Source organism: Octopus sinensis, linkage group LG2, assembly GCF_006345805.1.
Source record: "Octopus sinensis linkage group LG2, ASM634580v1, whole genome shotgun sequence".
NCBI lineage: Eukaryota > Metazoa > Mollusca > Cephalopoda > Octopoda > Octopodidae > Octopus > Octopus sinensis.
Genome location: NC_042998.1, coordinates 97,030,629 through 97,045,116, shown reverse-complemented (window position 1 = coordinate 97,045,116; position 14,488 = coordinate 97,030,629). Strand labels below are relative to the sequence as shown.

At 37.4% G+C, this 14,488-nt stretch overlaps 1 protein-coding gene across 2 annotated transcripts in view; it reads left to right on the top strand.

Annotated features, from left to right (window-relative positions):
• The first annotated feature begins 7,504 nt into the window (after window positions 1-7,504).
• LOC115225397 (centrosomal protein of 290 kDa-like) overlaps window positions 7,505-14,488 on the top strand; it is a 141,116-nt gene continuing 134,132 nt past the window's right edge. For both annotated transcript variants that reach the window (XM_029796355.2, XM_036498548.1), the window contains exon 1: window positions 7,505-7,700. The gene's annotated coding sequence lies outside the window, so the exon portion shown is untranslated. The remainder of the gene's footprint in view (window positions 7,701-14,488) is intronic.

The following is a 14,488-nucleotide window of genomic DNA, read 5'->3' as shown; positions in this document are numbered from 1 at the left end:
CAGTAAAGTAGTATTTTATTTTGTTTTCCTGTTGAAATATGTAGCAAAACATTAATTGTGAGATATATTAATTATAACTCAACTATAGTTGATAGTGGTTTTTAGATTCTTTTACTAGTATCAGTTAGTAGACTGTGGCCATTCTGGAGTACTGTTTTCAGTAGTATGGTAACCCCAGTACTTGCTGACTGGCACTTGGAGAAGGATGAAAGGCAAAACCAGTCTGAATGAGATCTGAACTCAGATGGTAAACGGATAAGATATTTCATCTGATGTTTTACCGATTCTGTCATCCATTGCTGCATTTGTCATAATCTATTTATATTGTGAACATAGGAACATTTCAAACCATTTCAAATTGTATGTATGCTATTTTTTTAAAGATTTTTTTTTTAAGTATGAAGGAAGCCTCCTCTCCCATCCAAAAACAAAACTTTGGTATCAAAAATTTTTATTTCTAAAAGAGATTCTAATTATGTATTTTTATATTGTTTGATATTAAATTTGAATTACTTCTTATAATACTTGTGTTGCTGTTCTTTTTTTAAAATTTTTATCTGTTTCTCTCTCCACCCTGCTTTCTGCATCCCTCTATCTTTCCCAACTCATGCTTCATCAATCATTCACCCTTCAGCACTACCCAGTTTTTACATTTATAGTCTGTCTACTCATCTCCTGCTCCCCATACAACCTTACAAACCACTCACCCACTTCCATTCACCTTGTACCTCAAGGGGCCACTAAGACACCTTATCACCTTTATCTATCTCACTGCAGCTCCAACTGACCATTTCTCTTTTTCCATTCCACCTCTTCTACGAAATGTGAGAAGCCATACTGATTATCTACAAGAACCCCTTCTGACTCCCTGCCCTCAGACTTTAATTCCTTGTTCCCTAGGATAAAGCTGACTCCCCTCCCCTGGGTTCATAGTTCCATGAGCTGCATGACAACCTAAATACTGCTGGATACATGAAAAAAGCACCCAGTCCATGCTGTAAAGTGGTTGGTATTAGGAAGGACAGCCAGCTATAGAAACCAAGCCAAAGCAGACTCTGGTGCATGATACAGTCCTTAGACCCCATGGATCCTGTTCACATTATGACAAAATTTTCAGGTAATTAAGTTTTTGTAATTTGTGGATGTATGCAGTATGTTTTGGAGTAAATTTTTGAAGCATATTGCAATTGAGAAACATTATTATTGCTGACAAATTTGTATGGTTAAATACTTTGCTTTCTAACTATGTGACTTTGGGTTCAGTCCCACCTGCCTCAGGAGAACAATAATAGATAATATGGAACCAATTGACATTGGAAATTTGTTTTGTAACAGTAAGTTTTGGTAAAAATAAATGTTAAGTATGGTAATTTGCCTGAAGCATTGTTGAGTAAATATAGTGAGGTATACAATAATATGTACAGATGTAGCTTTGTGGTTAAGAAGTTTACTTCTCAATTTTATGGTTTCAGGTTCAGTACCTAGAGTAAGTGTCTTCTATTAGACCGTGTGGGTGGATTTAGTTGATGGAAACTGAAAGAAGCTTGTCACACACATATATATATATGTGAGTGTGTGTTTCTTTGTCTTGATATCATGTGATTGTTGCAAATAAATGTCATTCATTTCCAATATTCCGAAAAACACGTCTGATCATGGGGAAATATTATCTTGGTTGGGAAGAGGTAAAGGTTGCAATGAAAAGGGCATTTAGCCATAGTAAATGTGAAGCATGGGAAAATGGACATTAAAAAAAAAAATAACAATGCAACATCTACAAATACTGTTACAGAAATAAACAAAATTTTATTTGATATTTTGGACACAAAAGACCCTACTCATGACTACAACATTATGGAAACAATTTGGAATAATTTACAACACAAAGTAATCAGGGTTTCAGTTTCAGTTTGAACCATTCTGTGAGAATCACTTCTCAAAACAGTTGTTTGACTTGATGAAGATCTTAATTTATTTTTGGTTGCTGGTCTATCTGTTGATTAGTATTGTCTATATAGATTTTGCCATGTTTGTTGCATTTAACCTATTAGCATTCAGATTATTTTATCAAATGTAATGTTTATATATTCACATTGTTTTGAATTAATCATGCATTATCTTATGGCTTTGAGATTTTCATGACGTAATTATTTTCAGAATGATGTGAGGTAGGTATGAGAGACCAAATCTTGCTAGTTGGAATATAGAACAGGAAGAATATTTGGGCTGGATATAACTGGTTTAAATGCTGCAGGGTTTATATGATAAAGCACTTACAACCAGGTACGTTTGTTTATATTGCTGATTGGATTAATAAGCCAGTGTGTACACTTAATCAAAATTAGTTGCTGTTAGGTAGGGTGCAGATTGGGCTGGTTGAATATTTAACCATTTCCTGATGTCTCTTCATTGCTATCAACATTCTTGCCAACACCTAACTGCTCCACCCTCCATCCTCCACTCCTGCCTTGTTTGTGCATGCACCAATTCAGCTGAACTACTAATTTCAATCATACAGCTCCCATATTTTATCATTACTTCTCCAATCCTTTTATTTACTCATTTCTTTTCTTACGCCCAGAGTAATAAAACCACTACTTTTAGTTGATGCTGGACTTCATTACTTTCCTTGGATTTTACAGTTTTGCTATTTGGTGTGAATTACCTTTCTGCCATTGCTGCTGTGATATTTAACTATAAATGTATACAGTAGTGTATTCAAATGACTGGAAAGAGGCTATCAAATGGAAGTAAGAGTCATAGAGAGATTACATTCGATGTTAAACTAGATGATTTAAAAATATTTGGTGCAAGAGAAGTCAAAAAGAGTACCTGTCCTCCATAGAAGAAGTGTTGAGCCTGCATTCCATGGTGAAGAGGATTGGCCTGCAAGAATTTTGTGCCAGTGCTACGCGAAAAGCGTTCGTGTTGGTGTCACATAAAAAGCACTTGTACCAGTGCCATGTGAAAGCACTCATGCTGGTGACACATTAAAAGCACCCAGCACATCCTGTAAAGTGGTTGGCGTTAGGAAGGGCATCCAGCTGTAGAAACCAAAGCCAAATCAGACTGAATTTTGGTGCAGCTTCTCAGCTCTGGTGGAAACGTCTAACCCATACCAGTTTGGAGAATGGACGGTAAAGGATGATTATATATATATATATATATATATATATATATGTATATATATATTTCTGTGTGAGTTAGAGGTTGGGAAACCAACTAAGGGATAATACTTATCCAATATACTACTGGTAGTGTACCCAATTATTCATAGCCAAGTGCTAGTTATTGCATAGCAATCTCGCAATTGAGGATTATATATGGGTGAGGGTATACGATTGGTTTACTCTTGATTTATACGGCAAATAAAAAAACGGAGAGCATATAAAATCGACTGACATCAGCCGGTAAATGTTCCAGTATGTCTATATATTCAAATGTATTGGATGAATACAGATACATGTATGAGTGGTATAGATTAGCGAGTGGGAAAAGCTGGTAACTGCATAAACAAGGGTGTGAATACATATAAGCATATAGAAACAAACTAGCAATTGAGCAAATTGGTAAAAAACTAATTTGCCAATTTGCTCATTTGTTTCTATATGCTTATATGTATTCACACCCTTGTTTGTGCAGTTACCAGCTCTTTCCACTCGCTAATCTGTACCACTCATACATGTGTGTGTATTCATCCAATATACTTGAATAGACATACTGGAACGTTTACCGGCTGATCTCAGTCGATTTTATATCCTCTCCGTTTTCTTATTTGCCATATATATATATATAATTTATAAAAATATGGTAAAGTAAAAGAATTCACTTTACCACACACCGAACTTTTCAGAAATAGCAGCCAAAAATTTGGCTATTTCTTCAACTGCAAATAAAAGTCTCCAGACAATGCATACTCAGAAAAATAACTCACATAGGTATAAGAGAAAAACAATGAAAGATCACATCCATATACGATACCCGAGGACAGTCTGTTTCTGGATTTGTGGGTAAAACGCCACTTTTCCTTCATCAGCTCAGAGATTTCTTCTGATTTAGATTTGAAAATACTAAGAATCAAACATACCCGTCCGATATCTGTAACATCGGACAAACCATGCCAGACACCCAGTACTAGCGAATCCAAAAATACGAATGAGATCTATTATTCTCCCTGTCCGCCCACGTGAGTCATAGAGCATTCCATTTCTACAGAGGTAAAAACTGCAGTTCAAATTCTTGGAGAGAAAGCATTATATTGTTATCAAAAAAGGGGGTCGAATTAATTAATTGTTAATAAATTCGACCAAGCAGTATTCGGTATGTAAAGACCATTTACGGTATATTTGAAGTATTAATTTATAAAAATATGGTAAAGTAAAAGAATTCACTTTACCACACACCGAACTTTTCAGAAATAGCAGCCAAAAATTTGGCTATTTCTTCAACTGCAAATAAAAGTCTCCAGACAATGCATATTCAGAAAAATAACTCACATAGGTATAAGGGAAAAACAATGAAAGATCACATCCATATACGATACCCGAGGACAGTCTGTTTCTGGATTTGTGGGTAAAACGCCACTTTTCCTTCATCAGCTCAGAGATTTCTTCTGATTTAGATTTGAAAATACTAAGAATCAAACATACCCGTCCGATATCTGTAACATCGGACAAACCATGCCAGACACCCAGTACTAGCGAATCCAAAAATACGAATGAGATCTATTATTCTCCCTGTCCGCAATATAGATGTAGTGGTTTTTAAATCAAAGCTGGACATTTTCCTGTCAAGAGTCCCAGATGAACCTACCTCACGGCAAGAGATGCAAATGAGAGTAGCCGTATCAAACTCCATTCTTCACCAAGTGCCACATATTAGACGAGGTTCGTCGTAATAACAGTATAGCACAAAACGGCGGTGCATCAGCATGGCCGCAGCTCTGAGCTGAAACTAGAAATATATATATATATATAAAGGGAAAGTTTACGAAAATAATCAAAAGACGAAGGCAGGTGGAGTACAAACAAACAAATGTATTAGTATAGCGCTCAGGAATAGAAAAAGTCTTTTACGTTTCGAGCCTACGCTCTTCGACAGAAAGATACAAAGAAAAAAACAAGGAGAGAAAAAATGCGTGTAATATATATATATATGTAGGTCCCGGGTTGAGTCGGGGTTAACCACAGTAAATAAGGTACTCAATACATAGCAGAGTAAATTAATTTATTTTATAGAAGGAGCTTCTACAGGACTAGAACTGTTTCATTCAAAAGAAATCATCAGGAAGCTCCTGATGATTTCTTTTGAATGAAACAGTTCTAGTCCTGTAGAAGCTACTTCTATAAAATATATATATATATATATATATATATATATAGTCAGTTAAAAAAACATATATCAGAAAGAAGCACACTCTAAAAATTTAGAGCAGTGATTATTACAACAAAATATATTGTTACCCAAGGTTTCGCACACACAAAGCTAAAGCCTTATGGACAGCTCGTCAGACTATATGAATATATGCGACGTAGATATTTTAACATTTTGTATTCATAGTCTGACGAGCTGTGCAAACGGCTTTAGCTTAGTGGGTGCGAAACATTGGGTAACTCTATGTAAAATTTTGTTGTTATATATATATTTGTAACGTATGTTTATACATATACATACATACACTTGCGTCGGAAATTAATTAGCACTTCTCAAATTTCTACATTTTCTTACATTTTCTTAATTTAATTAACTTATTATCAGAAACGAACTCGTTTTTAATCAAAAATTTATTAAGACATATCCCAGCACACCACATAATTGTTATTAATCGTGAAATTTAGTCAATATTTTGTTGCTCCTCCTTTGGCAGCAATGACAGCTGCTACGCGGGTCGGCATGCTGTCTATGAATGCCTGCAGGTACTGTGCAGGGATGGCTCTCCATGCAGCAAGAAGTGCCCCAAACAGCTCATGTCGGTTCCTGTATTGCTGCACATTCAAATCCCTACCCAATCGACTCCAGAGGTTCTCAATAGGGTTCAGGTCAGGTGACAGGCCAGTCCATGACCGTCACCCCATAGTCCTTGAAGAAACCGGTTGTGAGCTTGGCTGTGTGGGAGGCGCGTTGTCCTGCTGGAGCACGTACTCCTCGCCACCAAAGAGGTATCCCGTACTATCTCAACGTACTTTGCTGCGTTGATGTTGCCTTCGACGGCATAGAGCCGCCCAACACCACTGTAGCTGAACGCCCCTCACACCATCAGACCACCCCCACCATGCTTCATGGTGGGAGCAATGCGGTCTTTGTTGAAGCGCTCACCCCTGCGGCGTCGCACATGAACAGGCTTGTCACTGACGAGACTGAATCGCAACTCGTCAGTGAACATCACTGTCCGCCACTGCTGCACGGTCCATGTCTTCTGGGCACGGGCCCAGAGCAGCCGCCTCTTCCGGTTTTGGGCTGTAAGGAGCGGCTTACGGGCGGCTCTACAGGATTTTAGACCAGCTTCCAGTAATCTGGTCTTGACGGTGGTTGTAAACTGCTTCCCTGTCATCTTTTGCATCTCCTCCGTCAGTTGCCGGCTCGTTGCCCTTCGGTTGTACAGTGACTTTCGGATCAGCATCCGGTCCTCCCGCTGGGTCGTCAGCCTCTTCCATCCCCTACCCTTTTTGTCAGCTGCTGATCCGGTTTCCTCGTATTTCTCAAATAAGCACTGAATTGTGCGCCTGGCTACACCAAGTTTTCTGGCAATTGCAGCCTCCGACAGTTTCCCACGCCACGAGAGAGCCTCGTACCGTCTCTCCAAGGTCATGCGAGGTCTTGGGCCCATCTAGGAATGAACGATAAAAACCAGTTATTTTCATTAAAACTATTCATTTGAATAATGTTATGCTATAACAAAACTGCTATGAGTTATTATTCATTAAACAAAAAAGAAAGAAAGCAGAATTTCTCACCTTATTTGATGTATAACAGAAAGTTTTGTGAACCGGAAGTGACGTCACCAAGCAGAGTGTAGGAGAATTTGTGAGGAAAAAAACTCTTGCAAATACACAAATCAATTAACCTACGAGCTGTTCAAAACGTCTTACGCGATGAGAAAACTTAGTACGGTGTGATTTCGGTCTTTGCGAGGTGCTACCTATATCTATTAAACAAAGGAAGATTTGTCTGCATCCGCACTCCAAGTTGTTGTTGCACTGCTATGTCAACATCATTAGGTTGTAGACTCTCAAACCGCTCTGCAAACAAAGTTACGTCATCGTTCTGAGCAACAGTGAACTCGCAACAAAGCAATAGTTCGAGATATGGCCACTAGGTGACAGCAAATACCTTGAGTGAAGAGCAAATCAAGGGTGCTAATTAATTTCTGACGGTAGTGTACATATTTATGGGTGTGTGTGTGTGTCCAAATGCATATAAATGCGCGTGTGCATATACGTCACAATACACACACAGTTAACTTAAAAAGTACCTTTTTAATTAAGATTAACCTAGTTATCTCCCTTGACAACTGTAACCTGTCCGTTGTCAGGACGCTAAAACAAGTTATGGATTAACATTAATATGAGTCGTTTAAGACCATCGACATATCTTCTTTTTTTTAAATAAACATCTTGGAAAGTAAAAGCTTCACATCTTTTGAACATTCTTCTTTACAGAGACCAGCTAAGATTCGGTTATTCATCGATTTCTTTTGAAAGGTTAGTAGTAACTAATTGTTTATTATTGTAGCTAAGAAGAGATAACTACAATCAAAATAAGCCGTATACACACACATATGACATTACACACATACATATATTATAATATATTGTTCTTTATAATCCAAGTTTGTGCTTTGTTTTAATGAAGTTGATTCCTTCGGTAATGCATTTTCTTTCCACTTTAGAAAAACTTTATTTCAGAATTCGACTGCGAGATTAAATATTTCTTAATCCCGGTTCTTGCAGATACTTTTCAGTACTATTTTATTATATTATATTTGTGTCTTATTTTTATTTTGTTTCATGTATGATTTGTATTGAATGGTTTAAATAACTTCTGTTTTATTCTACGATTAACTTAATATCTTCTTTTATCTAATCCAGACTAAATAAGCAACAGTTATTTGACTTTTTTGACTACACTTCTGATCGTACAAGTTTAGTTTAGAAATGAATCCTATGTATTCAGGTACTACTCAGTCATTCGCTCCCAAACCTATAAAAGATGCCAAAGAAGTTGTCTAACTCGGATCAACCCACCCCTACCCCACTGGGTAGACATTCTTACTATCACTGTTCCGTGTTTTTGTAAACCTAAGACATTATTATCCAATGTTTTCTTCTCTTTTGTAAAATGTATTTTAAGGGAGTTTTGGCTGCTACTTAGCAACCTTGTAGAATATCCCCTGAGGGTTCGATTCAGCGAAATGATACAAATCTCCGACACGAATTCACTAGAGTCAAAAGGGAGCCACTTTACCGTTGCTCTACCTGCTATATATAGCATCTAAATCTCCCTCAAACCACACACAACTACCGCCTTAAAAATGTCTTAAATACATTGTTCCTAAAAGAAAGACGTAGTGGCTATGAATAGAAAGTCTTTGACCACAGGTCTGATAAGCTCACTCGCAGACGCATGCGAGCACTTGAGTAAGTACTGTGGGATGTTTCAGCAGATGGCTGAGATTTCTGAGTGAATACAGTAAATACGAAACAGAAAAGTAAAAATTAGGCTTTAAGGGGTAAAAGGAGCAGCGACTGAAATGGTACCTTTTACTCTCAACTGAACTAAGCTTGTCGTGGTAATTCCAATATGAAAGAAAGTAAGCGGGAAATTCTGAGCTTGTGACAAGCCAGTTCTTGAACGGTATTAAGTAGATTATTATGCAGTTTTCTCTTGTATCTGTTCATATAATCTTGTACGAGTCAGGTATTAAGTGTACTGTCCTAATGCAACCGTGTGTTGTGCATAAATAGTTTTCTGTTTGAACGGCAGTTTTTTCTAGCGGTGTCACATGAAATTGTCACCCATAATTATGACCCTAGTATCGATCTATTGCATTTCAATCTGTTTTAGGGTTAGGATTAGTTAGGGGTGGGGGGAAGGGTATCTTTTTTTCTCCAGAAATGTAAATAAACTCAATCTGTTTCTTAAACGAGGGACATATTCATACGGCACAGAATGTTTTTCACCTCAATAGACGTCATTGATTGGGTGAAACTGCAGAAATTGAAGAAAAACAACAACAAATATCTTACAAACTATAGAATTTTCTCAATAAAGCCAAGAGAAAAAGATGTTTTATAAACACATTCTACCAGTATACGAAGTTTAAAAGTGTTTAGTTAGGTGGAAATTATTTTAAAAAACTGCCGTTTAAACCGAAAAGATCCTAGTTTTCTAAGCAAAATAGTAAACTGGTGTTTGTGTTTGTCCTTTGGGACATTGTGAAGATTTTCCTTGCCACTGTTAGCTCCAATAGTTTGTAACGATTTCAACATGCTCAAATGAGTATATTGTTTCTGTTGTAGCCGGAACTTTGATCTGGGTGGCTCTTGTCTTGAATAAGAGTAGTACACTTCAGGCAGTTGCTACTTTAAACACATTTTATATTGTGTGTTATTTTATTTATTTTTAATTGCTGTTTTATATTCATTTATACATGCTTATAAAGGTGAGGTAGTAATTTTTGTTGGGGTAACTGCTTTACAAATGGGTGCCCTTATTACTAGGCTTCTTTTCTTCAGTCAGGTAAACTGAAACAAGTTGAGTTATGAACTTCAGTTGGGGATGCTGCCTTGTCTTGGGCCTTCAACTTAGTGATGGAGCTATAGTGGTGCATCATAAAATGTCTTAAATATTTTAAGATCTGGCAGAAACCAGGACTTATCACAGCCAATTTCTCCTAGAAGAGAGAGAGGTAGAAAAAAGTGCAAAAGAAGATAATTGATGCTACAACAGGATTGGCATTTTAATTATTGACTCTGAAAGGATAAAGATCAAAGTTGGCCCTTGCAGGATTTGAACTTAGGGCCTTGAGAGTCAGAACTATTACCACCGAAGCAATAATCCAACTCATGCCAACATTGAAAATGGACTTTAAATGATGATGGTAATGATATGTGTATGCATGGCTTGCAACCATGTAGATTTGCATTCAGTCCCACAGTGCGACACTTTGGGCAAGTGTCTGCTACTATAGCCTTGGGCCAAGCAATGCCTTATGAGTGAATTTAGTAGATAGTAATTGTGCAGTAACCTCTCTCTCTCTCTCACACATGTGGTGTATGTATCTCTGTCTCACCACTTGATAACAGATGTAGGCTTATGATCCTGTAATTTATAGATAAATCCTTGGAGGTTTAGTTTACAATAATAAGAACTACAAATTATTGTACCTTTAAATTTTGGGAGCCTGTAGTTTTCATTAGAATGAAATAGAGAGTACAATTGAGTGTCTAAAGGTTCTGAATAAAAAAAAAATATCTTCAAATATGACAGTCTGGGTCTGAAATAAATCAGAAATTATCAAGAATCAAAACTAATTGCTTTCAGTAGAATATTGGATGTCATCCATGTTTTATAACATACTACAATGCTACAACTATTTTGTGATAAGGTAATATGAACTACCTTGAAATAAACCCCTGAACACTATAGAATTAACAGTGCTGTTATCTGGCATAATGTCTTCAAAAATTGTTGTTGCTTTTCAGGACAAATCTGCAACCTGTTTTCATCTCTGATATTCCTCTAGGTCCTAGTTGCAATTTATTTTTGGTTATTGCTGATTATTATTATGGCTAAGCTTCTGGTCATTATTTTAATGTGTTTAATCTGGAGATGAATAGGGCCTGAATGAGAAATAATTGACCAAAATAGATGTTTTAAAAATAGATGGATCCTATAGTCAAACAAAGCTCCTTTTAATCAAATTTCTATCTTGTGTATGCATATTTTTAAAAAAGAATTCTGAAATGATTTTCAGATTATTTGCCTGTGTGCATGCATAATGCACATGTGTTGCACTTGTACTGTAGGTTTTGTTTATTTTCTGTAAGTTCAGTTAATAATAATTATAATATACATATATAATCTTTCTGTCCCTTAATACTACTCCTCCTAGTTGAGGGGTCTGGCCCTGCAAGTTATTTGGTGACCTCACTGCTGCTGGTGACACCTAAAAAGCACCCAGTACATTCTGTAAAGTGGTTGGTGTTAGGAATGACATCCAGCCACAGAAATCATGCCAAAATAGACAGCAGAGTTTGGTGTAGTCTTCAGACTTGTCTGTCCCTGTCAAACTGCTCAACCTATGTCAGCATGGAAAATGGACATTAAACGATGATGATAAAGAGGAAGCAATTAGCGCCTTCAGTATGTCTAAAATTTGTTGTCAGCTTTTCTGTATAATGTCAGGAACTTCTGATAAATTCCTCTTTTCATTTAGATCATTTGGAAGAGGAGTATAATGCATAAAATTTGCATTTAATTTTTGGGATTATTTAAAAATGGAAGGCTCATGAAAACCCATCAGAGAGAATCAAAAAGAAGAAAAAGCCCATTTAAGATTGTAGGAGTATAATAGCATTTTCCTCAACAGGCACAGAATTCTTGATGATACCAACTTCACTCAAATTGAACAGGAGTTAATTTTTCCGTTAAGGTTTTCTACTATAATTTTTTATGGAACCGAGACTTCTGGCAGTTTGCTGTGTTTGAGAAGACATCTCAAGCTAAAGGGAAATTGTTGTTATTCTTGCATATAAGTATGTCCCCTGCATCCCTCTTCCCTGAGCGATCTTATTCTTGTGGGCATTGGTGCCACATAAAAGCACCCATGTCAGTGCTGCTTAGAATCATCCAGCACACTCTGTAATGTGGTTGCTGTTAGGAAGGGCACCCAGCTGTAGAAACCATGCCAAAACAGACATGGAATCCAGGCAGCTCTTCAGTTGGCCAGCTTCCATCAAACTGTCCAACCCATGCCAGCATGGAAAATAGACATTAAATGATGATGGTGATGATGAATGCAGAATGCCTACAATGGATTTTGTTTCAGTTATAACTCTTGTGGTTGCATAGCTATTTTAGAAAATCAGGAACATTTGTTGATGTGCTTAAGAGGACCCATCAAACAAAGTGCACCCATGCTGGTGGCACATAAAAAATCAACCTTTGAACGTTGGGCCTCACAGAGGCAAGTGGCCGAGTTCCTTTCGAGTATCGGTCTCATGGAGGCGAGGTGGCTGAGTTCTTTTCGAGCATTGGGCCTCATAGAGGCAAAGTGGCTGAGTTCCTTTCGAGTATTGGACCTCACAAAGGCAATGACCAAGACCTTTGGCATAATGTCATGCTTGAGAAGAAGACCCATCAAGCTGAGCAAAATCAGTCATGGCAGATACCGGTGTCATGCAAATGGCATCCGTGCCAGTGGCATGTAACAGCATCCATTACACTCTCAGAGTGATTGGTGTTAGGAAGGGCATCCAGCTGTAGAAAACTATGCCAAATCAGACTGGATCCCAGCACAACCTTCTAGTGGGCCAACCCAGTCAAACCATCCAACGCATGTCAGCATGGACAATGGACGTTAAATGAATATGATGATGATAATGATTTGTGACACTGGGAGTTGAACACTATTTAAAAACATATACTCTCTCTTTTACTCTTTACTCTTTTACTTGTTTCAGTCATTTGACTGCGGCCATGCTGGAGCACCGCCTTTAGTCGAGCAAATCGACCCCGGGACTTATCCTTTGTAAGCCCAGTACTTATTCTATCGGTCTCTTTTACTGAACCGCTAAGTGACGGGGACGTAACACACCAGCATCGGTTGTCAAGCAATGCTAGGGGGACAAACACAGACACACAAACACACACACACATATATATATACATATATACGACAGGCTTCTTTCAGTTTCCGTCTACCAAATCCACTCACAAGGCTTTGGTCGGCCCGGGGCTATAGCAGAAGACACCTGCTTAAGATGCCACGCAGTGGGACTGAACCCGGAACCATGTGGTTGGTAAGCAAGCTACTTACCACACAGCCACATAAAACAACATTTGAAATTAGTTTTGTGTGGACTTCCATCAACTATTCCCAGTTTAAGAAATTTCAAACTGGGAGTAAATACTTTTCTGTACTCTAGAAATGTTTGTCTATCAATGTCGAAAGTGCTTAGCTAGGTTAGATGCTACATTTATACAGAAGGGAGTTAATTCATGTTATTTTTCTTTTACTGTTTTAGCTGGTCTGTGTGTTACGGTTTTCTATGTAATGTACTTGTTCACACAGCAAAATAATGTATTCTAAATTTCTAGCAATTATATACTTGATTGTTGTTGCAGACATAGTCTATTGTTTCACTTAAATATGCATACATAAATATGTATATACACATACAATCGATCAATACTCACTCTGTATGAGCTGCTACTTGAAGTTTCACATTGATTCCATTCCTTAAGAATATGTATGCATATGTGTATGTATACATGCATACATACATACATATATACATACATAGATATATATATATATATATCTTTTACTCTTTTACTTGTTTCAGTCATTTGACTGCGGCCATGCTGGAGCACCACCTTTTTAGTCTAGCAAATCGACCCCAGGGCTTATTCTTTGTAAGCCTAGTACTTATTCTATCGGTCTCTTTTGCCAAACCGCTAAGTAACGGTTGTCAAGCGATGTTGGGGGGGGGGGGACAAACACAAACACACAAACACACACACATATACATATATACATATATATATACGACGGGCTTCTTTCAGTTTCTGAATCCACTTACAAGGCTTTGGTCGGCCCGAGGCTATAGTAGAAGACACTTGCCCAAGGTGCCACGCAGTGGGACTGAACCCGGAATCGTGTGGTTGGTAAGCAAGCTCCTTACCACACAGCCACTCCTGCGCCATATTTATATATATGTGTTTATATTTATATAAAAATATGGCTGGTGGAGGTGTGTGGCTTAGTGGTTAGAATGTTGTACTCATGATCCTAAGATTATGGTTCTGATTCCTGGAATAGGCAATGCATTGTGTTCTTGAGCAAAACACTTCATTTCACATTTCTCTAGTCCCCTCAGTTGGCCAAAATGAGTAATCCTGCACTGGACTGGCATCTTATCCAGTGGGGGATTATATATGCTGCAGAATTCAGAAAACTGGCCTTATAAGCCTATGGCTCAGGAAAGACCAGTGACTCATTTTTTTTTCTTTTTATAAATAAATTTGCCTGCATACATTTAATAAATACACACACACACACACACACACACACACACACACTGTTATACAAAAAAATCTGTGTCATAGAAGACTTTAGCAATGCAGATTGAACATAAAATAATTACAATGATAAAGATATTGAAATATTGCCTTGGAAGTATTTACTTGTCCTTATATTTACAGTAAAATACTCTTTTACAAAGGTGTTAAGAGAAATAAAGGAAAGAGAAATAAATTGTATGTC